Source organism: Ursus maritimus, unplaced genomic scaffold, assembly GCF_017311325.1.
Source record: "Ursus maritimus isolate PB19 unplaced genomic scaffold, ASM1731132v1 scaffold_27, whole genome shotgun sequence".
Lineage (NCBI taxonomy): Eukaryota > Metazoa > Chordata > Mammalia > Carnivora > Ursidae > Ursus > Ursus maritimus.
The window spans coordinates 10,195,592-10,220,997 of NW_024425230.1; the positions used below are offsets into that span (position 1 = coordinate 10,195,592).

Here is a 25,406-nt window from a genome sequence, read left to right on the forward strand (position 1 = left end):
GTACCTCTCTATTGTCCTTTTTAAGAGTTCTCTTGGGCCTCTCCATCAGTCCCTCCTTCTAGGGGATACCAACTTTCCACCCTCCACTCCACTGGACCCTTCTCCGTTGTCACAGGCTCTGTAAGTCAACTTTATTTTGATTTGGGAGGCCACGAGGTATAATAGAACCTGGATCTTGGAATGAAGCCCACCGGCATCCGAGTGCCCCCTCGACCCCCTGACCTTCGCTGAGTCAGACCGGTCACAGAGCCTAAATCTCCTGTCTGCAGAGAGGAGTTTGTACGGATTCGGTCAGCTCATTTTCGGTGCAAACCAGGGGCTTACTCCGCAACACCTTCCTCCTTGCCTTTCAGTATTATTGCTTCCGTGTGGCACAGGTCTTTACAAGGGCTGACAGCAAATTCCTCATCTTCTCCTTCACACCCTGCAATGGCTGGGAACGCCGGAGCAAAAATGGTGGCTTTCACACATTCATTTCTGGCCTCAATTTTCTATTATTCCCCAATGAGGATCATTTCATTTGAGACCAGTATCTGGGGGAAAAAAAAAAAAGTAGATCAAGCTTTTCAGATGAGATTTTAGTGCAGCCCTGACAAACTCTTTTTATTGCCTCCGCTACCACATAGTGGCGGATCGGGAAACTGTAAGGCTTGCAGTGCTGGGAAATTGCTGCCAGTGGAGTGAAGATTTTGCTGTTGAAGGAATTTGATCCCTTTTCTGCATAACGCAAAGAAAGCGGAAGCCCATATTATCTGGAGCAGATGACAGACTATATGTCCAGCTCAGAAACAGACATTTCTCTCTACATTTTCAAGCAACAAGGCAGAGTTGCCACAAGGCTCTAGGAGAGTTGTACGCAGTGTCCTGGTGTCCATTTTATTGTTTCTTTTTGCAATCCTCAACCATCTCACTTCCTCCTTCCACCCCACTGGAGGATATTTCAAAGAGAAATGAACTGTTAGGCAGTATGTCAGAATGGCTAGGGCCCTCGACATGCATGCCCGGTCCTCTACCCGCCTCATTCACCCTCTAACAACAACACGGCTCTAGGAACCATCTATAAAAAAAATAGAGATTTGCCTTGCCTCCAAATGAGGGGTTTACCTTTTGTATGAAACTCTTTCAGAGACTTTATCCAGGAAGGCAGGGTCATTAGTAACTGGTTCAAGTGGGAAGCACACAAAGTTAAATCCCCCTTTCAAAGTGAGATTTCGGGGTTACCAAGGATTGATTGGCATGTATCCTAGTAGCTCAGGAATCCATTCAGTTGATGACTACTCTGTACTTCCTTTCTTTTCCTTTATGAACTTTCAAGGACTTTTCCGTTTTTAACTTTGCATTTTGAAATCATTTCAGACTTTAAAAAAAAAAAAGAGTTACAGAAAATACGAGTTTCTGAACACCCTTCACCCAACTTCCCCAAACGTCAACAGGCTACTTAACCATCATAGGTCTAGCAAAACCAGAATGTTAACACTGACGCAGTACCGTGAATTTCCAGACTGGATGCAGATCCCACCAGTGTTCTCCACGGAGGTCCTTTTTCTGGTTGTACATCCAGCAGAGGGTCCCACCTCACGTTTGTTGTCTTCTCTTCAGTTCCCTGGAATCTGGAATGTTTTCTTCAGCCCTCCTTGGTAGTGTACCACCCTCGCATTTTTGAAGAGCACAGACGAGTTATTTTGTAGAACGTGCTTCTCTTTGGGTTTGCTTGTGATTAATCATAGTAAGACTTACAGTTTTAGCAAGACGATCACAGAAGCGCCACCGTGCCCTTCTCAGGGCATCCTATCAGGAGACCCATGATGCCCAGATGTTTCATTTCTGAAGATGTTAGTTTTGATCACTTGGTTAGGGTGGTCTCTGCAAGTGCCTCCATTGTTAGAGCTCTTAACCTTGGTAATGAGGAAGAATCTTGCAGGGGTAGACACTTGAGACTATCCTGTTCATACTGTTCCTCATTATTCTTTCACCTCCTAATTTTAACATCCATTACTGTGGTGTTTGCCAAATGGTGATTTTTCTATTTCTGTTTTCTACACTTAGTAATTGGAATTCTACTCGGAGGACTCTATGTATTTTTAAAATGAGGGACATAAAACTTTTTAAATAGCAGTGGCAGCTCCACTTTTTCTGGGAGGACAATTGTGAATGACATGAAGCAGAAAAATATGCAGAAGCCTGAGAAATCTCAAATATGAATGTTATTCAAGATGTCGTTGCCATATTTCCCTTCAGAGGAGGTGAAGTAGAGGGAAGGAGATCTCAACTGCCCAAAAAAGTCCCATTACTCTTGGTCCTGGCTGCAAGTGTCTCTTGCTTTTGAGGACTAAGAGAACACAGTTGGAAGACGGTCTCTGGAGCGCAGCCCTGAATGTTTTGGATGGGTTAGGAAGGCTTACGCCACCATAAGAACTTTAATTAATAGTATGAAATTTTATCTCTGAGCTTTTTAAGCTGTAATTGAAAGGAGTGCTCAAGACACTGTTGCCTTCTTTGAGAATATTCACTGTTACTGACATGGCAAACAATTTGGAGGAGCCCCCCCCCATTTAATTAAATTTCAGCAGCCCAAAATCAGATTTGTGTGAAGAAATCATTATTTTGAATTCTTTATCACCAAAAGATTAAAGTTACTCTTTACTCTTCGAGTTTTTTTTTTAATTGGGCTATTTTATTCTTTGTGATCCTACCAATGTGATTTCTTAAAATGTTCTTTTTACTTATACCTTAAAAGGATGAAGAAGTATTTATATTCCTCAACTATAATATTTTATCAAAGCTCACACATCTATTTGAAAGAACTGTGAATGGCTACATTTTTAAATATCCTACAGTTCATCCCAGTTTGTAATTTTATCATCGCACTCAGGCAAGTTCACACTCAGTACGCTAGATTCCTGTGGCCCTCTTTTTTTCCCCTCACTGCTGTTTGTAACTCCTCACGAATTGAATTTTTAGGAGCTTGAAATGTAACTGTTATATTAGGAAAAGGAAAAAGAACCTCACACCCCCCAAACTCTATGTACATGCTCATTAGATATGTCTAGGACACTCACATTTACCAGACCCCATAGGAATTTTGACGGTAGAACTGACGGTTCTGAATTAGGTAGGATGCTAAAAACGGACTTTTAAAGGTGTGGCTGCACGTTTAACTCACAATTCCAAGTACTGAGCTGCCTTCGTGTTTGCAATGCCTTGGTGAACATTTTAAAGTTGGCGGCAGAGCGAGCCAGGTAACATTTATTTGAGAGTTATTTCTAGCCCCCAAGCCCAGCGCTGGAAAAAGTTCCAACGCATCCGTTAAAGTTACTGCACGTGCTCGTGCGGACCGGGTTCCGGCGCCGCCGCCGCCGCTGCGCGGCAGACCCTCGTGGCGCCCGCTCCAGCCCAGGCTGGCGGGAGGCGGGGCTCGGCAGGCGCGTGCCCGCGCGGGGAGGGCTGACCGGCCACGTGACCGCATTCTGGCCACGCCCGCCGCCACCTCACGTGGTCTCCGGACACCATGTGCTAGAGTGGATGGAAAAGGGAGCGGCCGGGTGTGGCTTTCGAGTTTTGGAAGACATGAGCTTCCTGATTTTTTTTTTTTTTTACCCTTTTCTAATTCTTTAATCCCGATAGGCGAAAATGCAGAAAGCATTTCTCATTTATTTCCGATCGTGTCATCCAATTCCCTTGGTGGCTCAAGTTTCTTTATGGGAACGTGGTTTCCATCTCGGGGAGTCGATCCCACAGTGCCGGAGCCACGCTGCCTCCCTCGGGACGGGGATGGCTTGGGTTTCCTGAATGTCGATGATCCATTTTATGGCAGGAAAGTAAACCATTCTAAACCGTTTCGCTACAAACCCGAGTTTCTTCTTAGTGATAATTCCATTTCGATGGAAAACCAGCTATCCTAAAGTTGTAAGAAGAGAATGCTCCAGCCTCCGGCTTCCGCGGCATTGTTGCCGCCTTCCCGCAGCCGGAGGCTCACGGAGTAAATAACTTGGCGTGGCTCCCTCCACATTCTTTGCTCCCGTACTTGTGAGCCGTGCGTAATGTAAAAGGAGAATTAAAGATGTAAATAGGTTTGCAAGAAAGAAAAACTAATATGGAAGAGGGGGTGTGCATTCTCACATTGGACTTGGGTCTTATTGTTTCCCGCTAACGCCCCATTAAGCGCTCCTGTCTGATCCCGGACCACATCAAAACCGCCTAGGATGCTCGCGCCATCCGCGGGAAGGTGCCGCCGGCGCCCGCCGCCGCCACACAGAAACACGCACCCTCTTAATTTCCTGGCACCTGATAAATGCAGATCCTAATTTAAATCTTCGGCACACTCATTTCTTCCCATTTCGCGTGGGAAGTTAAGGTTCTCTTCGATTTACTTTCTATTCACCTTCATTAAAAATGCGGTAAAGCCAAAGGAGTTTATTAATGGAGATCCCAGTGTATAGAGAGAATTTATTGAGAAGAAGAAGGGCTGGAAAGATAAAACCTCATCTTAAAAATCAGAAACAGACCCTCGTTATTATTAATAACTTTGAAAATGGAAATCCAACTTTCGATAAATTATTTCAAAGTACTTTTGGGGACCAGACATTTGGTAGGTAACTCTCTGTCTGGTCATCAATTACAGTGATTTCCTTGCATAAGCTCCAGAAAATCAGAATATTCATGAGCTTTCTGGTCTGACTCAGACCTTCAGGAGCCATGAAATTTTCCTGTTGGGATGAGAGGAAGTGCTGTCGGTGGTTTTGGCAGCTGAATGAAACCAGAAATAGATAAGCAAGACAGAGGGGTGATGTCCATTTGTTTGGACCTATCATCCTGCTTTTAATTTGTGAAAGTTAAGGTTTTAAAAATCATATTAAACCTGTGATCCTTTTTAGAATTCACTGAGTATGTTGAGGAAGTGGTTTTGTTTTTGTGAGTTTGTTTAAACAAATGACTGAGGTTTTTGTTTTTCGCTGTGTCTGGCCAAGCAGCATTGCTACACTTTTTTAAATTCATGAAAAACTGACCAGTGAGTCTGTTCTTTAGCACTCCTCTCCTTTTGTGACGGGAAGACAAGGAGGCAGACACCAATGGCGCCTCTCACAATGGAGGTTTGTTTGTTTATTTTTTAATTTAATGGAGGGATTGTAGATGGCTTAAAATTTCCTTGTGCCAGGACAGAGAAGGGAGGGGGGGTGGGAGAATAATTAGGCCATTCTAAACAACTTTAGCAATAGATGATCCATAGGCATTAACTTTGGACAGCAACAGAAGCCTCTTTCTGGACCTCATCCTGTGATGTTTCAAACAAATTTGATCTTATTTAATTAAAATGTTTCTTAAAGGCAAAAATGCACAGAGGTCATTTTTTTTACATTTCCGTTATGTACTAATAAAGATGGCCGTTTATAATTTTCTGTTGAAATACGTGGGAAGCCCATCCCTCACCCTCCAGTCCCTGAAACACCAGGGCTCCCTTGCCTGTTCTAAGAGTCCCTTCTCAGGCACCCCTGCTTTGCACACACCCTCCCATTCTGGGGTCCACTCAGCTAGGAGTATTCCTGTCCTCCTGGTGTGTATCTTTTAGGACACGAATCTTTACTTGAACTATAATCTGTATGTACAGTGCCTGGCATGCCTTCCAGACAGGTGCACCCAGGTGTTAAATAAACAAATATTTAATCCAGAAGAATTTACAAAAGGAAGAGCTCTTTGTATTTTTAAAAAAGCCATTGTTATTAAACACTGTGTTTGGAGCAGTACAAATTCTGTGCTCTCCTACTTTGTGTGAATTATGCCATTTAAAGTAGAAATAATTGAGAAATATTTTAATGTTAGGTTAAGCACAGGAGTGAAGTTCCCACTTTTTTATGTAGTCAAATTCATTACTTTTTGGTCCTTTGGGATGACGCCAAAGGACCCTGACCAATCTTTAATGCACAGAAATGAGCCTCATGTGGTCTTAGAGTCGAGCTACTGGCATCCAGTACTTGTCTTCTGCTTATCATCTGTCTCCCTGGTAGGTTACAGCCTCTTTGGTCCTCCGTTTCCTCATCAATGAAATACTGCTGATTCCTTGCTCTGACTTACGAGAGTAGGTTATGAGAAGTACAGTAGAAAAGTCTCCTGCAGGTGCATAATGCACTGTACCGTACTGTATGGAAGCATGGACCCTGGAGTCCTCTCGCTTGTTTGGAATTTCTACCTCTGCCTCCCTCAAGCCATGTGACTCAGGGCAAGCCCCTTTCTCTGTACCTCAGGCTCTGGTTCAGAGGATGGGAAAATAGGCTCCCCCCCAAGTTGTGGAGATTAAATCAGACAGTGCATGCCAAGTACACATAGCAATGAGTGCCCCATATATGGTAGGAGCCTTAATAGAGCGATAACAAACATTCGTTGTTTTTCTTCCCATCTAGTACCTTCCGCTTTTACTTCTATCAAAGCCTTGAGAGAGAGAGAGAATTGTTAACATTAAAAAAAAGTTTTAGTCTGCCCAAAACCAAGTATGACCTGAGAGAAGGCTGGGGCTTGGTGTTGGGTCAGATGATTTCTTTGGTTATTCTCGGGGAAAACCAGCCAAGAGATGAAGTCAGAGGACTATGGTTCATTTTATTCCTCATCACCCAAAAGTAGCTTCTCTAATTTTTTTCTCTTTTTTTTTTCCCCCTTTTTAGGATGAGGCAAGGAGTGTAGGTTTTCATACTAAGCTTGTCATCATTGTTATGTGTCTAATAACAATTCACCATCAGAACATAGAAAGTATTTATCCTACAGGAAACTCCCTTCTGTTACTCACTTATTTGCTTTCAATTTATACTTTATCTAATGCCAAAGAGAATCTGAGGCAGATTCCAATTAAAAACAAAAGAACAAAACAAAACAAAACACCCTGGATGACATGGGACCTGAACAGCCAAGTCAGCAAGAGAACCACACACCATGTTAGAAGGACGATTAGTCTTGGAATCCGGTTCCTCTGGGATTCTTGGCAGCAAGAATTTCCTCAAGGCAAAGAGAAAATACAGTAAAATCTGCCTACGTATACATACAAAGCCCCCATACACATTTTCTATAAAATTCAAGGGCTTTTGGGAAGTTTGCAGAGTAGTAGTAGTCCAGGGTTAAAGTAGCATCTGACTCCCCCAGGGTTTGTAAGATGCTCTGGAAGGAACTATAAGGCAAATAAAAATAAGGAACGGTACCGCTGTCCTTGAAGAGCTTACAGTTGNNNNCATGAGTCATGGAAGCAGTGTACGCTGAGCAGACCAGGTTCTGGGCATGGCTCTGGGAACACAGGGAGGAAAAAACAGGATTCCTGCCCCAGTGCCTTGTGCACTAGTGGAAGAAAGAGAAAGAGGCATTAGACATAATTAAGTCCCTTTTTTTAAGTAGACTCCGTGCCTGGCATGGAGTCCAATGCAGAGCTTGAACTCACAACCTTGAGATCAAGACCTGAGTTGAGATCAAGAGTCGGACACTTAACCAACTGAGCCACCCAGGTGCCCCCAAGTCTTATTTTTTAAAAATTGTGGTCCAATACATATATCGTAAAATTTAACATCTGAACCATTTTTAAATATATGGTTCAGTGGCACTAAGTATATTCCCATTGTTGTGCAGCCATCACCACCATCCATCTCCAGAACTCTTTTCATCTTGCACAACTGAAACCGTGTACCCATTAAACAATCACTTCCCCTCCCCCTTCCCTCCAGCCAAAAAAAAAAGTCTTTGTGAACATGGTCAGTGCTTTGAGGGAAATGAAGAGGACACTGTGACATAAAATGATGGGACAGCAGGAAGGGCTCCCACCCAGAGATGCTGGCGAGGAGAGGCCGTTGGGGGTGAAGACAGTCACCCAGCACTAAAGGCGAGGGAGACAGATAGAGAGTGGGAAGAAGCATAAGCCAGGCAGAAGGAACAGGATGTGTGATGGCTCAGAGTCACGCAGGGTCTGCCTTCTTCCAGAAAGAAAAAGGAGCCAGTGTGGTTGGAGCTGGGGCTAGGAGGGTGAAAAGTGAAATCATGAAGATTCAGGAAAATTGTCCTCATCATGTCCTAACTAAAACAGTCCATCTGCAGCTTTTTAGTAACCTGGCGCACAAACTCACAGCCGCTTCTCAGAACTCCAGGCAGTGCCTGCAGCAGGAATTCACAAAAATCCTTTCTGGCTGGATACACAGGTGCATCTTCCTTGATACAGGCCCAGAGCAGGGAGGTCTGAGAGGAGCAGGTGGTCAGCACACTCCTCGCAGCCCGCTTCCCATCCCAGTGGCCTGGAGTGGTGGGGTGAGGAATGTCCCCGTGGCATTGGCACCCGGGATCATTTTTTGTGAGGCAAGAGCAGTGGGTTCTAGATAGAGAAGTGCAGGTGGCGTGAGAACTGGATAGTCTGACGGCTCCTCTAGCCAGCTGGCTGTCCTTCCCCTCTCCACGCGGAGGAGCCAGCCTGGGGTGCCTGTGCACACAGCCAATGTTTTTTTTCAAACAGCTTTGCACATGTTCTTGGTTGCAACGCAGAGGTCTAACCCGTGGATCCTGCAAGAGATTCCTTTGACCTGAAAAATCATAATGGCAATTAGTTTTACTTAGCTCTCAAGCCAGCCTCTGAGTGGTTCTTGTAGAACTCCTAACTGTGAGTAGCCTATGAACTTGACAGCAGGAACTAGTTGTAGAGCCCTTTTGAATTATTTGAGCTCTGGCCACTTATTTGGGCATTGAGGACAGCTGGTGATACCCCTCCCAGATTTCGGCAGCACCATGTTAGTCTCTCCGCCACCTTCCCTACCACCACCTTAACCCAGTAATGAACAAGGGAGATGCTTCTTTACGTCTTTATCATTTGTAGGGAGTTGTTTCATTACCCTAGAGGAAGGAAGCTTCTATCTATCTTTGCTGCAGAGAATCTTCATCTCACCCGTGTAAAAGGTGAATAAAGTTATTTAGGAGAAAATTGTATTGGGAATTTTTTTGTCTTTTTGAAGAACCTAGTGAAGTCTTTTGAAACATAGAACATTCTTTTTCTCCTCTAGAAAGAGCTTACTGCCTGATGGAAGTTGAAGTTTTAACTTCCATGCTGTGAAGGCTTTCTTGGCAGGCTTTAGAAAGTAATCTGCCCGTGGCTCTCCCCAGTGCTCCCCATCTTCCCTCCACCATCTGCAGCCTGAGGACCCTTCAAAATAGTAACCAGAACTATGACCAGCCTTCAGATGACAATGTCTTGGGTAAGTTACTGCCCGCCTTGCACTAAGTGAGGATTATTTTGGAGCAAATGTATTTATGAACAGCTCTAAAAAACTGGAATTAGAATGCCAAGCCAATCTGAAATTTATAATATTTTTATTTGTTTAAGCACAGATGAAATCTGAAGCATTTTAGAATCCTGTCTCTTGGTTTTCTTTTCTTTCTCTTTCTTAGCCTTGTAACTCTCCCCCTGAAATGAAGTCTTGTGTGTGTCCCGATATGCAAAACCAATCAGGAACATGGCTCGTGGTCTCTCCTTTGCCCTTCCCAGCATGTGATGGCCCGTAAGGCACCTCCAGGGGGATTAGATAGAGGCGACCGGGTCACAGAGTGAGACTAGTGTTATCTCTCTTACCCCATGCACATGTCAGCTGAGCAGGCAGATAGTTGGCAGAGCCAGGACTAGGACCCTAGGACCTTAAAACCCAGTCTCAGGATCAAATAATAATAGCTAATATTTACAGAGGGCCCATGACATGGCTGGAAAAATATTCCGTATAGTTACATGGTTTATCACATTTAATCTTGCACTGATAGCACGAGGTGGTATAATCTGTCTTATACGTACACGGAGGAAACCGAGTCCCTTTGTCACACACAGCAATCTGGGACATAAACTCACTTCTGTCTCACCCCAGAGTCCACATTCTCCTCTAACGTGAACGCTACCTGCGCTCTCATGCCATGTCTCCAAAACAGAGGATGAACTTAAGCATCTCAAGATTTTAAACACTTGACTCTCCCTAAAACCACTTTTTTTTTTAAAGTAGACAGACAGACAGACATGACTTGAGCCCTTAAAAACGTGGCCAAACTGGCACATAAATGGGCATAGGCTATTTCTAAATTGTTGCTTTAAATTTTGCAGCATAGCTTCTAGGCTGGTAGTTTTGTTGGCTTTTTAATATGGTTTTGATGCTATTTATGTGCGGTGGAATGCCATTGCATCCCTCCTCCTTGAAGGCAACCCAGGGGTGTTCCCGGGCCCACGTCTGGGGATGTGCACCAGAAGGTGGTGGGAGAGATTGAGGTAAATGATAGGGTTTGAGGGCTTGTTGATTTTTTTTTTTTTTTTGCATTTCTCACAAACATGTATTGACATGCGTTCATCCGGAAACTAAGACACCTTAGCATTTCCCACTTTTTCTTGTTTGTTCAGTTTCTTCAGTCTCCTTGATACTTCTTTCAAAATTATCTCTGGTAAAGCCTAAGACCCAATTAAAGACTTATCTTTAGAGAAATCGATTCATATCCATGATGACCATGGTTGTCCAGTATAAAGATTTGGAGAACAATCCCAGATAAAGGAAATAGGATCACTGTCTGCTTTTCCTGGCTTGTGTAACATGTGTACCAATTTGGAGATTGTATTAATCGAAAAAGCAAAACATGCCCCTCCCAAAGGGACGAAGACCCGTGTCTACTGCACCTCTGCTCCCGAATGCACCCTGAGACTTGGAAGTGAGCCAGGATTTGAAAATATTGGATTGGGATAATGTTATTTTTTTTTAAACACCTGGCTAATTTAATATACAGTGTTTACACTTCATTTTGCTGGCAGTGGATGTACTATGTAGGTGGTGGAAGATTTCCTGTAAGTTTTGCAAATTCCAGGGGAGGAGAGTTACAATATGTACCCTCTGTGGTCACAGCCTCATGAAGGGTGATTTCTTAATCCCCTATTGTTACATGTGTAGGTGAATGGTGGGAATTGCAGAAGGTGTGCTTTCCACCCCTGGACTGTTGCAAGTTCACAGTCATTTACACTAATGAAAATAAGTAGGAGTGGTCTTTTCAGGAATTCTAAATCTTGAGTCTTGAAGAAAGATCATCTTTTCCCTAAATGTGTGCCCCGGTCAGAATTGTCGGCTACAATACCTCGTGGGTGAAGCGGATATTTTGAGCATGACTGAGCTTATTAAGAGCCGGAGGCACTTCCTCTACTGGGGTTTAGAAATTTCAGAGGATGGGGGTTGGGGAGGAGGAATTGTGGCAGGCTCTACAGAGAGGGCAGGAGGATGGAAGCAACAGGTTTCAAATGTATCCGCTGTGCTCCTGCAGAGCTCTGGGTGGGAGGGGAGTGTGAATTGAGGCAGATAAGGTCTGCCCATCTGTGGCCAGAAAAAGTAGACTTGGGGGGAAATGGAGGCACTGTTCTTTAGATGGGGGTTGTAGGGCTGTAGCTAAGGTGGAAATGCATTTAATAGGCTTTACTTAGACCAGGAGAGGGACGTTTGTGGAGCGGGGGACAGGTGCAGGTGGGAGGAAAATATCTTGAATAGGCAGGTTCAGAATTGGAAAATGGGGGGAAATAATCCATCTCAAAATTTCCAACCGTGGGGCATCCCGCTGGCTCAGTCAGTGAAGCGTGTGCCTCTTAGTCTCGGGGTTGTGAGTTCGAGCCCCACATTGGGTATAGGGATTACTTAAAAAAAAAAAAAAAGTCTAAAAAAAAGAATTTGCCAATCGTGGCAAAGAGGATGTGTGAGTGGATTGTCCTGAAAGGGGTCATGTGGTTTTAGAGGTCTGAGAGATGCCTCTCTTTGCAGGAGAGTAGGGGGCTGGGAACAGCACATCACGGTGTGGCAGGGGTCCTGGGCTCAGAGCTCCGGAGACCCGGGTACTGGGCCCAGCTCTCCTGTGTGGTGTGACTCTCAGAGCTTCAGCTGTCTGCGTTTCCTTTTCTGCGTGTGCCAAGTGAAGACGAAGACGTCCGACTGGATGCCCAGTTCCTGGGTTGCTTTCAGCTCCAGACAACGACGACTCTCTCCTTGGGGCATTCCTCTCCGTTCAGAGATGCTCCCAGCGAGGCAATGAAGCAACACAAAGGCAGGCAGCCCCGCCTGGGGGTGGAGTATGGCCTTAGGTGAGAGGTCCTCCTGGGTGAATGGGAAACCAAGAAGCCCTTTCCTTCTCCAGGGCACTCCACTTAGCAAGCGTTGCACAGAGCCTGGCTCGAGCTGCAGTGAACGAATGCTGACTTCAGTCTTTACCCTGGGTTTCAGGTCACTCTGATTGTTTGCAAAACATGTTCTTTTTTTGTCCCTTGCCAGTACTTGTTCTCTCTGTGAGTAAGACACAAACAGGTCCGGAGGGATCCTGTGCGCCAGTGTGCCGCGCAGCACTGGGGCTTCCGCACCCTGGCCTCCCAGGCCCTCCGTTCCGGATGAGGATGCCCCGGGAACTCAGGAGACAACAGTTGCTGTGACATCAAGTTCAAGGAAGTTGCCACAGAGCTTATTCCTTTGAAGGACAAAGAAGAGAGAACTCTTTCACATTTTCAGATCCCTATCTTCAGCTGATTCAAGTCCACGATTTTGGATAGATTTTTGAAGAAGAGCTTTGTGCTTGAGATCATTCCTTTTCTTTTCTCTCTCTCTCTCTCTCTCTCTTTTTTAAAGCAGCTTAGCCAGTTTGGGGTTTTCAGTGTTTCGGGAAAGGGTTAAAAAGTTGACTTGTGAAGCACAGTCACATGTTCTAAAAGTTGCTGTCTTCCTGATCCCTTCATTTTCACAAGTAAACCTCATACACGCTCGTGGTAATCCAAACACGTGGCTTCGCGGGCACGCTCATACTCACTGAGCCTGAGTGCCGTTGGACCCCTTTATGTTTATGAACTTTCTGTGCACATTGCCTCCGTCTTCAGGCCAAGGATGGAATGAAAGAATGATTCTCGGATGTGGTTTCCAAGTTTGGAGCCTCATGTGTGTTTTGCACGGTAGACTGCCCTGCTTGCTTTTTTGTTTTGTTTTGTTTTTTAATAAAATTAGCCCTAAGTGTTCAGTTCTTCCATCTCTCAAAGAAAATTCCTTTGAAGCCTGAAAATCAGACTGTAGTATATAAGAGATAGTGTTTGGGAGGCAGTGAAAAGATAAAGATGTAGGGTGGGGGGAAAGCTGCTCAGACAGGAAGGGGAGAGAGACCCGCCTATCTCCCAGTACACGCTGGGTTTGCTGCCCATCACCCTTCAGCCTGGCCTGCAGCGGTCAGGTCACTTGCTGTGATTACGGACCCCCGAGGGGCAATGTCTGAAGGGGAAAGCCCCTGAACTTTGCACCCTGCTTTTCAGGGCTAACAGCAGGCCTTGCCATATTTTGCTTCGCATGCCAGTTTTCTTAGAACCCGAAGTGATGTTGGGGCTGCGGCAATACAATTCACTTTATAATTGGGGAAAAAGCTGAATATCTAAAATCAGAAATGATACTAGATGTTTAATGGTTCAGAGATCAAATAAAAATATGCTCTCAGAGGTTTCCTATTTAATTGGAAAAAGGAGACGGGACCTGGAAGCCCATCTCCATGGGGTATTTGCAACTGAAACACACTCTTCCAACTAGCATTTTACACATGAGATGCCTATGTTGGCACTTCGGTTTAACCCCTTTTTATAGATCACTTACAAAAACACCGTAAACCAAGAAATTCAACTGTGAGGGTTAAAAAAAAATTTTTTTTTTAAAGTTGGGCAAAGGGGAATCTTAAACTTGGAATGAACCTTTCCAAAGTATAGAGTCAAGATTTTTTTCCCCACATTAGGGGTTCCTGGGTGGCTCAGTCAGTTAAGCATCTGCCTTCTGCTCAGGTCATGATCTCAGGGTCCTGGGATCAAGCCTCAGGTTGGGCTCTGAGCTCAGCAGGGAGCCTGCTTCTCCCTCTGCCTCTGCCCCTCCACCTCCCCCTGCTCTCTCTCCCTGTCTCTTTCAAATAAATATATAAAATCTTTAAAAAAAAAAAAAAAAGGTTTTTCCCCACACGAAATTGACAAAATGATAATTTCCAATAAGACTGCATTTATATCACCAGGATGGTATTGTAGCACTTCTAATGCTTTCTGGCAAGGACGGTAACATTTTTATCAAAACTGTTGCCTCCCCCAACCACCACCACCTCCACCACCCACAACCGTAAAAAACTAAACAAAATCAAATATAAACCAACAGCATTCTGTGGGAATGACAAGGTATTTTTGGTTTGGGTATTTTTGTTTTTGTTTTTAGATTTTGTGTGTGTGTAATGATCTTTGCAAGGACAGTCCAGCATTCTACGTTTGTATGTTTTTCCAAGGCACTTTTGAATCATCAACGAGATGAAATAAAAGTTCGATGAATTTTTGTGGGTGTAGGTGTTCTGTGGTCCAGTTCTCCAGAACTGGTCCTCGGAAGGTTTGTGTGGTAATGCTGTGAACCAGAATGTATGATCGTCTGGGACACCCTGTTCCCCTTCTTTCCCGATAACAGAGCTTACTGTACTTGGGAAGTCTAGTGAATCTTTTGTGGTTTTTCCACAGTAGTAAAAATACTTTAACTCTGGGAAGTGGGGCCAGCAATCAGATTAGATAATGGAAAAGAATAACGTGGGGTAGTAGCATAACATATGCTCTAAAATAGATGTTTACAAGTCCGAAAGTACACGATCAGGCAGTAACGGGGTCAAAGGAGAAAGGAGCAGAGAAGCTGGAGAGGTAAAATGATTAAAAGCCTACCGTTACTCCCGTGCTTCTCCGGTAGATTCCGTTACAGAAGGAGGGAGCGTTTTTCTCTCAAGCCACCCAAAAATTTATTTTTCAAGGCCCAATACTGTGTTTAAAAAGCATAACATCTTTGGGGCACCGGTTAGGCATCCGACTCTTGATTTCAGCTCAGGTCATGATCTCAGGCTTGTGGGATGGAGCCCAACGTCGGGCTTTGCGCTGGGCGTGGAGCCCGCTTGGGATTCTCTCCCCCCCTTCCCTCCCCGCTCCGCTCTCCCAAAAAAATAAACTAAATGAAATAAAATGAGAAGCGTATACATCTTGAAGGGCTCAAATTTAAATAATTAGTAAAAACTTAATCTGCCAAGAAAATGGACCAAAGACAGTTAACTGAAGAGGTACTGCAAATGACCAAGAAATGGGATGGTTGGCAGGGGTGGGGGCGGCGGCACAAAAAAACCAACCTCACTGGCAGCCCCAGAACTGAGATGAGATACCTATTTCCCCTTCTGACATTAGGAAAGAAAGAAAAATGGGTTTAGATGCCATTTTCCCTTTCCTTTTACAAAGATATGCCATTTTGAGGTTGTCTCAGAGAAGGTGCTGTGTCCTCGGGAAGCATTTTCTCAGAAGAGGACCCTGAGAGGGCTTTGCAAAATTGTAAAGTCATCGACTAGGGGTGTGTCCTCCCAAGGAGGCAGCTTTGGAAGAGCTGTTCTTATTTATATTTATTAGTTCCACACCTGTAAGGAGTCTGCACCATGATGCCTACGTGTATACAGGTGTGATGTACACATGTAAATTCCGCACATGCTGTAGAAATTGACCTCCGCAGGCACTTCATGCATTTATCACTGTGTCCTGGTTAAATGGTTCACTTGTTGACAAGTTTTATCCAAAACATGGCCTGTGGGTCTCTAAAGCGTAGTTTCCCTGCAAGTGATTGCATTCAGGGAATTCATGTAAATGATGTTGATGTAAATGTTTATGTGTGTGAAAAGGGGCTTTTGCATGGGGTAATGCAGCAGTATACCTTTTGGACTGACAATTTCTACCAAAATAAGTAGGAAGGAGTGATGTGTGTAGCCATAGCTGTATAGCATGGAGCTCCTCACGGGAGCTCATATTGTTATGTGCAATAAACAATCTATCAGGAGCATTGATACTTGGTCAACATCCGTAGGGCATGCAGTTGCCCAGAAATGGGCCCTAACACCGGTTTTAAGAGCTGTAGCCAAAACCACAGAGCTGGAAGGCCTCTCCCTCCGAGCTTGGCCTCCACTCGGACAAAACAGCCCCCAATTTGTCCCTACGGGACACAGGCCTGCCTTGTTAGGAAATCAGCAAAGTTTAGGAGCCCACAATACCTCACATAACTCTGTGTACAGTAACAGAGAGTGGAAATAGGGCTGTAAGCACGAACAACCAGACAAGTTATAAATATAGAATACTCTCTCAATTCCACTTTAGTTAGTCATGGAGGGACAGTGTGAGTTTTATAAACTTATAAGGAATATACAAACAGTTCCAAATTTAAAATAACTTGGAGTAATTTTTAAGTGTGTGAAAAGAATATTTTTTCCACCCTGTCCATTTAAGCATCTGTGACGGGCAATAGTAAGTGATGGGTGTCTTTATGGGCTCATGCCTGGCGGTTGTAGCACTGGGGAGGGGTTTCAAAAGAATCACCTATTTGACAGTGAAAGACTCAAAAAAAAAAAAAAAAAAAAAAAGACGGAGGTTGGGGGTGTGAGTTGTGTCAGAGGCAGACACTCAGTGTTCCCAGGGGAAGAAGCAGGTACAGAGTGCCCTCTCCGCAGTCTTCCTGGCCCCCCGAAGTGTTCCCCCCTTTTCCTTGATTTTTTTTTTTTCCCATTGAAACTTACCTGTGTCTCCCAAGTGTATGTAGGCTTTGAGTATGAGTTTGGTTTTTTTTTTTTTAAGATTTATTTATTTATTTGAGGGTGGGGAAAGGAGCAAAGGGAGAGGGAGAGAGAATCTCTAGCAGACTCCCCGCTGAGCACAGAGCCTGCTGCTGGGCCTCGATCTCATGACCCTGAGATCATGACCTGAGCCGAAATCAGACATTTAACGGGCTGAACCACCCAGGCACCCCCAATTTGTACACTTTCGATGGGTGAATAGTGTGTGAATTATGTCTCAATAAAGCTGTTATAAAAAATGTGTAAAGGAGGGGGAAAAAATCACATAGCCCTCAGTAACCAAAACCAACTCAGCCAGAGGAGGATTCCTGATACGCCTTCTGCTCCTTGCTGAGCTTCGGTATTCCTTGTGATTCTGCATGGTATCTTTCAACCGATGGCTGCTCTTTCTTTTGTCTTCTTCCTGGTTAGCACTTGAAATGTTTACTTAATAATGATGCTATCTGTAACTTTCCTCCTTTTGAGATTCTTGTTTGCCTTTTTTCTTTTCTTTCTTTCTTTTTCTTTTTCTTTGTTTTTTTTTCCATTTTTCTCCACACTCTGCCCAGCACTGCTTCTTGGATCTTAGAGACTTAAGTGATCCAATGGGCGCTGTCCATAAGATGATTATTTCTTTTGCTCTCTAATGAAATAGTCACAGGTGCATTCAGTAGCCCATATGGCATGTTTTCCCAGACCTCTTGGCTTACCTTGTGTACTAGACAGTGAGGTCTAGTCTCGGAGCTTGACTATTTCTTACTTCTGTAAGCCTTGATTATATGTGTTTATGTGCCTGACCCAGGGGAAGGCACGGAAGTGTTCTGTTTTGTTTTGTTTTTCTCCTCCTCCATGACCAAATTTTCAGTCTTGCGGAGACTTATGAATTGGTGAAGAAAATGAACTCTGGTTCTCTAATCTCATGAGGAAGACTTCTTTAGGTGACATGGGTTCTGCAGGTCATGGAGTCTCCCTCGGTCTTGCTGGTCTGGCTTCCTGATAGCACAGTCACATGTGTAGGGCTGCATTTACCCCATAGAATGTGTGCTAACTCAGTGCCTTGCACGATGGGAGCTGCTGCTTCCGTGTTGCAATGAGCAGTGACATTTAATGATAAACCCAACAGGGCTCCGCCTTGCAAATTTGTGCTGGAAAAAATGTCCTTGAGGGTTCTATTTGCTATAACTCAATAAACAAAGAAGGCTTAGTGGGCACACGTTATCTCCTTAATATCGCCTGGATGCTTGCCCCTTTTCCGGCGTGTCATGTTTCATGGATTTTGTCCTTCCTTCTGTGACTGAGTGTTACACACGTCAGGGAGGAGAAAGGGGTGCTAGGACTTGTGTTTTTTTTTTTTTTTTTCCCTGATGGATGCATGCTTAAAAAGAAAAGAGACATGAGAAGGACACCTTAGCCTTTTCCTTTTAGACCACACAGACCAGCTGAAACATCGTGCCACCGCGGGACAGAGTGCGTGAAGAGGCGGCCACCCCCGTCTGGCAGATCTAGGTTTCAAGCCCGTGTTTACAGCTTAACAATGATTAAAGTGGACCGTTAATAGCCCTGGACAATGATTACATATCTGTGCCTCCATATGGTCATTTACAAGTGAGGATGATGATGCCCCATGTGATTGTTAGGAAAATTACGTTAATGTATATAAGGTACTGAGTGGGTTGCCAAGCATGTGGAAAATGCCCCCCGTGAACGTTAACTTTATGTTAACAGAGAGACCTGTATCCAGATCAAAGTTGCATCCCTATAGGAGAGACTCAGACCGTTATTGTGAAAAAGAAGACAGGAGTTTTCGGCAATGAGAAGCTCAGAATGAGCTATCTCGGTGTGATGGTGACAGTTATTTTATTTATTTTTTTTTAAAGATTTTATTTATTTATTCGACAGAGATAGAGACAGCCAGCGAGAGAGGGAACACAAGCAGGGGGAGTGGGAGAGGAAGAAGCAGGCTCATAGTGGAAGAGCCTGATGTGGGGCTCGGTCCCGTAACGCCGGGATCACGCCCTGAGCCGAAGGCAGACGCTTAACCGCTGTGCCACCCAGGCGCCCCGGTGATAGTTATTTTAAAGATCATGCAGAGATCACCCCAAGCATATTGCCTTGGTCATGGAAGACCCCACCATGGGTCTCCTAGTCCCCTGGTATTCCACACTGTCCCAACTACTTCTGCTGTGTTAAGAGTAGGTTTGGGGGCAGGTGTTAAGAAGCAATGCTATTCATGTGTGTTGCACAAGCTACGACTGAGTAAGGCACTCGGAGGGAGGCCAGGATAACCGTCCGGGAATTTTGAGCCTGTGTATTTGAAAGTCTGACCTGTAGAGAAGAAAGCCTCCACTTCCCCTGAGTATGAGACCAGCTGACTGAGGCATGGGGAGCGTGCCAGGGAGGAAAATGCATTCTTGCTGGGTGTAAGGAACAACTTGGTCCAAGTTGGTGCTGCGTGGCAGTTCGAGTAGCACTTTCTCTAAGGTAACCAACCCCCTAGACATTGCTTGAAGGCTCCCTGGGTTTTTGTAGAGAAGTATCTGAGACAGACATGAGATGCATGACCTCGAAAATACCTTTCCACTCTAAGACTCTGCCCTTGAATGACAGGGATGAACGTGACTGTAGAGGTACTTGTTGCTTCTAGACTGAAGACAGAGCTAGTGGCCCTTGGAACTTCTTGCACAAGGCCCCCTGCTATGTGTGTTCCCAAGTGGGACAGAGTGGAAGGTTGAAGAAGACAGTTAGCTGGGGAGCTGCAAGGGGGGGAGGGGAGCGGCAAGGAGGGGAAGTGTGTAACTTCTTGCACCCCGCTATAAACCTCAGTATTTCACAAAGTTCAGATGGTAACACAAGGATGCTTTGTCCAGGGGCCTTCCTGTTCGGAATAAAGCGGACTCTGAACTGGGTCTTGAAAACCACTTTTGCTTGCAAAGAGGAACGTTCCTTCATCCATGTTTGGGAGAAAATGAGAGCTTTCAGGCACACCAAGTTCAAAAACCGTGGCCCACCTCTTTTGCTCACCAGCCTTTCTGCACTCGCTGCGGGTTCCGTTCCCGGGACCTCCCTAGGTCTCTGCGTGCATTCCCAAAGCCCTGGTTCTCACCATAACCTTTCAGTGGGCGCACTGAATCTTTTCGGTTCCAGAAAGAGAAGACGAAGTGTCTTCTGGCTGGCTGCTACTACGGTGGAATGTTTTCTCCAGCACAGGAGGAGGAAACATTGTTGCAAATGTGACTTTCCTTGTGAACACTTAAGACGGCAGGGTTGCCACTTGAACTTTCTTTTGCCATGGGTAACCGATCTGGCTTACCCGCTTACGGTTTTCCAGGCAGAAGCTTGTCTGGGAGTTGTTTTAAGCTTTACCTGAGGTTTCTAGGCAGTGGTTCTCTGGAGTTTTCCATTAGTCAGTTCTCAGGATGTCAGGAAACTTGATAGTCAATTCTTCTTGTCTCCCTTTTGAGAAAATTGTGCTTTGCTATATATACGTATACACACACACACACACACACACACACACGTACGTATGCGTGTAGCTCACATAGTTGTACAAGAATTATTTTAGTTTTATTTCACGGCTTCTAAGCGTTTTCACATAAGGCTGCTTTTCCATGCTAGCTGACTTGTTTAGAGAACTCCAGACTAATACACTAGGATAAAACATAGCCGCTCTCCCTGAGCCAGAGAAGCCTTGTTGTTCCTCACCACTCTGCTCCCATTGATAGAAGTCTTTGCTTGGGGTGATGGGTGGGGAGGAGTACGTGCATGTGGATAAAAGGGAGGGCGGATTGAAGATTATTTTACAGAGTGACAGCATCCTCTGTACACCAAGCAACACATCTCGAACTGAACTAATCTTTCTCTGTCCCTCCAAGAACAAAAGCTGGCCACACGCCCCCCATTTTCCAGGTGTATCTTGCACCTGCCTGCTTTCCCCCACCTGCGTCACTGCCTCCCTGATCTGGACCACCATCATGGCTCACGGAGATGGCTATGGTGACTCCGTGGTCACCCATCCAGTCTGTTTTCCACTCAGCAGCCAGAGTGATCCTTCTAAAATGTAGATCTGCTCATGTGACACCCTGCTTAGAATCCTTAAATAGCATCCCTTTCCTCTTTAAGAGTAGTCCGAACTCTTACTTGTGGGTTAAAAGGTTCTTCTCACCTCTCCCTGCCTCTGGTCTCACTATCTTTCCTGTCTCCTGCACCCTTCCAGTCCCCAAAGCCTCGGTTGGTCACAGTCATCCTGAGTCTGGTTCTCTTGGCCCATGCTCCCCATCAGCCCTGCCAACAGCCGCATGCACCTGCTAGCTCCTGCTGGCTTTTCAGACTTGGGCCTGGCAGTCCCTTATCCTGGAAAGCCCTCCTCATTGGTCCCTTGCTTGCCCCTCTTGATACTGCCATTGCCTGCCCTCAGGGTGGGAAGCCCTTCCTGGGGGGAAAGGGGGTGGCTGTCTTGTGCTTGCCTGTCGGCAGGGCCTGGTTCATAAGACTGATACTTAACAGTCAAAAGGAACTTTTCTTATCCCCTCACCTGTGGCTAAGTGCTTTCTGGAGGACAATGCTGACAGCCTTGAGTGGACTTGGCATTCAGCTGACTCAGCTGGGGTCCTTCCCCTTCCCTGCCACCCCATGGTATCTGATGGAGTCACCTCCTCTCGTTGCAGGACCAGAAAACTGTAAAATTTCTCTGGCCCCTCTATGTCCCTGATGCACTTTGGAGTTGAAGTGCACTTTCCTGGAGTTAGCGGCGGTTCACCTTTATGCATAACAGTGCGTGCCAATTAGAAAAGACATCCCTTTTTTTTTTATATGGAACCGTGGTGTGTCACTTAGGGTAGCCCAGAAATAACTAAGATGTCTCTAAACTAGCCTGTGTTTTGAGTCAGAAGCTCGACTTCATTCGCACATTCATGAACTTATTTCTATTCTTTAGAAATTATTTGGGATAAAATTTTGACTTAAGTGGCCCCCTTTCCATTTTTTGTCCCTCGAGAAGAGGTTGAGTTCTCCACCTTCTCTTCCAAGAGAACACTTTATAATCATATGCTTTTAAAAATGGTTGCTCTTGAGTAAAGATTGTTAAGGAACTGGCAAGAACAAAAATAAATGTTTTAAAAAAAAACTTAGAAAGAACTTAGTGAATATAAGGACACTGGGGAGGGGGAGGGAGTTAAAGGCTGACGTGTGACTTACTTCCTGTCTCCCAAAAGGGAGAGAATGAACTTTTATATGCAGCACCTCATTTTTATGTGACTGTGACCCCCAGATCAATCCTTTTAGTGGTAGATGTGGGACATGCCGTTTGCTTTTCCAACAGTTTAGATCGGCTTTTGTTTTTATTGTTGGTCATTCTAAGAATTCCAATGAGTAGAAGGATCTCGTGGGCAAAATAAATTTGCTTTTCCCCCTGTATATTTGTAGTTTATAGCAGCTTCCATTTTCCTTTTATTTGGAAAAGTAGAAATGCCTTTAATCACGTTAGGTGTGCTCCATCTTGATGGAAGCCAGGAAAGAGGTTCCCTTCCTTTCTCCCATAGCTCCGTAATTGGAAATTTGGTAACTGTACTAAATTTTAAGTTTTGGCATTTGTACGGAGCAGCCATCCATCTGTTGGCGAGATGCACTGCCCCGGGCTTTTCGAGAAATCCCTTAATAGTCCTAAACACTAATAATATTTATATACATTGAGATGAGACAAAATTTACAGCAGGCTTCTGGGGCTGACTCCAGGACTCTCTAATCCTAAATTTCCCGCGTGTTCTCCTGCCTCCCAGAATCCTTGGGTTCTGCTGCAGCCAGGGGAACACCAGCTTCTGTCCCTGGAGCAGTCTCTTATTTACAGAGTTTGTCCTCTAGCAAACAAGTCACCGCCTCCTTCCTCCCCTCTCCCCATCACACCCCATCCTTATTCCCCTCAAGTAGTAGATATGTGTTGTGCCGTTTGGATCTTATACCATAAAGGAACCCCTTGATTTGTGAGCCCTTTAAGAGGAATCGTTCTGCTTATAAATAACATGATTTTACCTAATTTAAGCTTTGCTGAAATTCCTTCTGAAGGTGCTCTCCTTGCTGAAACAAAACCCTAATTCCCCAGCCTGCGTGCTGCTTGTGGCAAGAACTGACTGACCGTGCATTTCCACGTAACACACGCCTTTGAAGGGACTCAGGGGACCACTGCCCAGAGATGCTGCTTCCATCAGAACGGGGAATGGAATGCAAAATACATCTGCAGAGACTTTGTCAGGGTTTGGGGGTTTCTTTTTCTTTCTCCTACTGGAAATGCCCAGCATTGCATGTGGGTGTAGCTGATTCCCAGCCAGTACACGGGGATATTTTTTTCTCTATTCTTTTGAGTGCTCTTGAGTTTTTAGTACTATTTAACATTAACGTCTGCCACTTATGATTTTATATAGCATGTTATTTAAATTATCAGTGAGGGAAAGGGGGCTTCGCAAGCAGGTATTGGCCCCCGTTAGTCTCCGTTGATGATTGTGAAATTCTTCATCAATTTTCCCTCCTCCAGTCACGAAGCATGGTGGTGGCTGATGGCCGGGGGCTTCAGTGCTCCGAGTGGGGTGTGTGCTCAGAGCAGCTGGCTCGTGCTGACACTCGAGACTGTGAACGCAGGGTTGTTCAGCTGGTTTCATTTTAACCACATGAACCCAGGGGTCTGTTATATTACAGAAACCTTGTAGGGGCAACATAACAAGGCTGTGTCTCTCCTCTCCCCTTGCCTGATCCCTCTTCTGTCAGCTCAGCCCCCTCTGGTCGTGGTACCCTCTGTTCCACTGCCAGATGACCTTTCCAATATGAAAATTGGGCCACGTTGCTCCTCCCCTGCCTAAAATCTTCAGTGATGCCCATCACCCACCAGTTGGCAGCTAGCCTCCTGCTGTCTTCATGGGCACCCAGTGCTCCCACCACAGCGACTGGGTCGCCTTTACACACATTTATGTGTCATTCCCTCCGTATTATTCTTTATTCTTCTCCTCCTCATCTTTCGTCTTTCAGCTTCAGCCTCAGCACCTCTTCAAAACGGTCCCTGATGCCCAGGGCATGCCATGAACCTCCACTCAAGCCTGTACTTACCTGGCATGTTGCCCATTCCTTGAGGGCAGGGTCTGGCACGCCGGTGCGGCACATTGCTAAAGAAACACTTGCTAAATGCATCGACAATAAAGGGTAAATGGACTTCTGTTCCCGTTACTACTTTGAAAACCTGAGCTAAAAGATACACAATTTATTTGTGTCTTTAAGACCTTGAGCCTTGACGTTAACCTCCATAATGGATATATTTGAAATTAAATCGTCATTGAATCTATTTGATAATATTAGATGTCTTCAGGCGTGGGATCTGATGGTAGAGAAAGCGCACACTCGTGTGTGTGTGTCTGTACATTTATTACAGATGCACTAGGCTTGTAAATTCAAATTAGTGTTACCTCCTTCAAGAAGATCACGTTGGTGGACAATACATGTGATGCCACAGTTTTGGAACTCCTATCTATAACACATCCTTTTCCGGTATGCGTAGAGATATTTACTCCTTGTTTATTGGGTCGCTTAGTTTCTGGAAATAGCCAGAAGTCATGGAGGCAGTTCTGGTAAACAAAAATGATATAAACCAACAGGAACGGTTTTCTTCTTTGCTTCTAAGTAGCTCTGAAGGTGTGTCTCTGGATTTTTTCGGTCACATCTAACACATAGCAGGCACATAAATGAGATCAAAGTCATTTCTCTCTCATATAGACAAATCTTAGCCTTTTGGGGGACCAAGAACCTTTTATCCTGCTCCACCTTCTTAGCGGGCTATGTCACGTCCAGGATGGCTGCTTGGGATTGATGCCTTGCTCTTGCATTCCAGCCGGCAAGGAGGAAGGGCATGCTCGCTCTGTTTTAAGGGATCTTCCAGTAAGTACCAGCCAAGAAAGTTTTCTTATATCTCACTGGCTAGGACATACGTCACTTCTAGCTGCAAGAGAGGCTGGGAGATACAATAGCTAGCTGGGTGGCCAAATGCCCAATTAAAAATCAAGGTTCTGGGGCACCTGGGTAGCACAGTCGTTAAGCGTCTGCCTTCGGCTCAGGGCATGATCCCCGCGTTCCAGGATCGAGTCCCACATCGGGCTCCTCTGCTGGGAGCCTGCTTCTTCCTCTCCCACTCCCCTGCTGTGTTCCCTCTCTCGCTGGCTGTCTCTCTGTCACATAAATAAATAAAATCTTAAAAAAAAAAAAAATCAAGGTTCTATTACCCAAACAGATAAAAAGAATAAATAATGGCAGGCAACCTGTGGTCTCTGCCAAAGGATAATTTCAAAGGAGAAACTTGCAAAATTATTTTAAGAAGCTTGGCAGTATCTTGAGAATTTAACGGTTTTCTTCAGGGGTGACCGTGTTCATTTGAATGTCCACGTTCCGATGTTCATTTTTAAATTCACCTTTTTGCGGTAAAATAGGAACTCTTGGATGCAGTTAGTGGATGTAAATTGGTAAAAACTTTCCAGAGGATAGTTTGACCTGGCGAGGTCGATTCTGGAAATGGATCCTAAGGAAATAATTAAGGATTCCCGTGAAGATCGCAGTGTCCATTGTAATAATAAAATGTTAGAAGTAAACGAAATGTCTCATAGTAGGAGACAGGTTATAACTTACACTATACAGTGAGCTGCAATGCAGCTGTTAAGGGATTATGGAATTCACAGTATATTATGCCAAAAAAATGGTTTCAGTGTTTCGTAGATGGTTTATATGTACATGCACATGCCTAGAAAGGGACCTGGGAGATCACATGA

The 25,406-nt window shown here is 44.9% G+C and overlaps 1 protein-coding gene and 1 long non-coding RNA gene across 2 annotated transcripts in view; both read left to right on the forward strand.

Annotated features, from left to right (window-relative positions):
• The window catches only part of IGF1R (insulin like growth factor 1 receptor), a 294,529-nt gene that overhangs the window by 198,361 nt on the left and 70,762 nt on the right, over window positions 1–25,406 (forward strand). The gene's annotated exons all lie outside the window — the stretch shown is intronic.
• LOC121105514 lies at window positions 7,218–13,007 on the forward strand. Its single transcript, XR_005838034.1, has 2 exons — window positions 7,218–9,203; window positions 11,772–13,007. It is a non-coding gene; the product is annotated as an uncharacterized LOC121105514 (long non-coding RNA).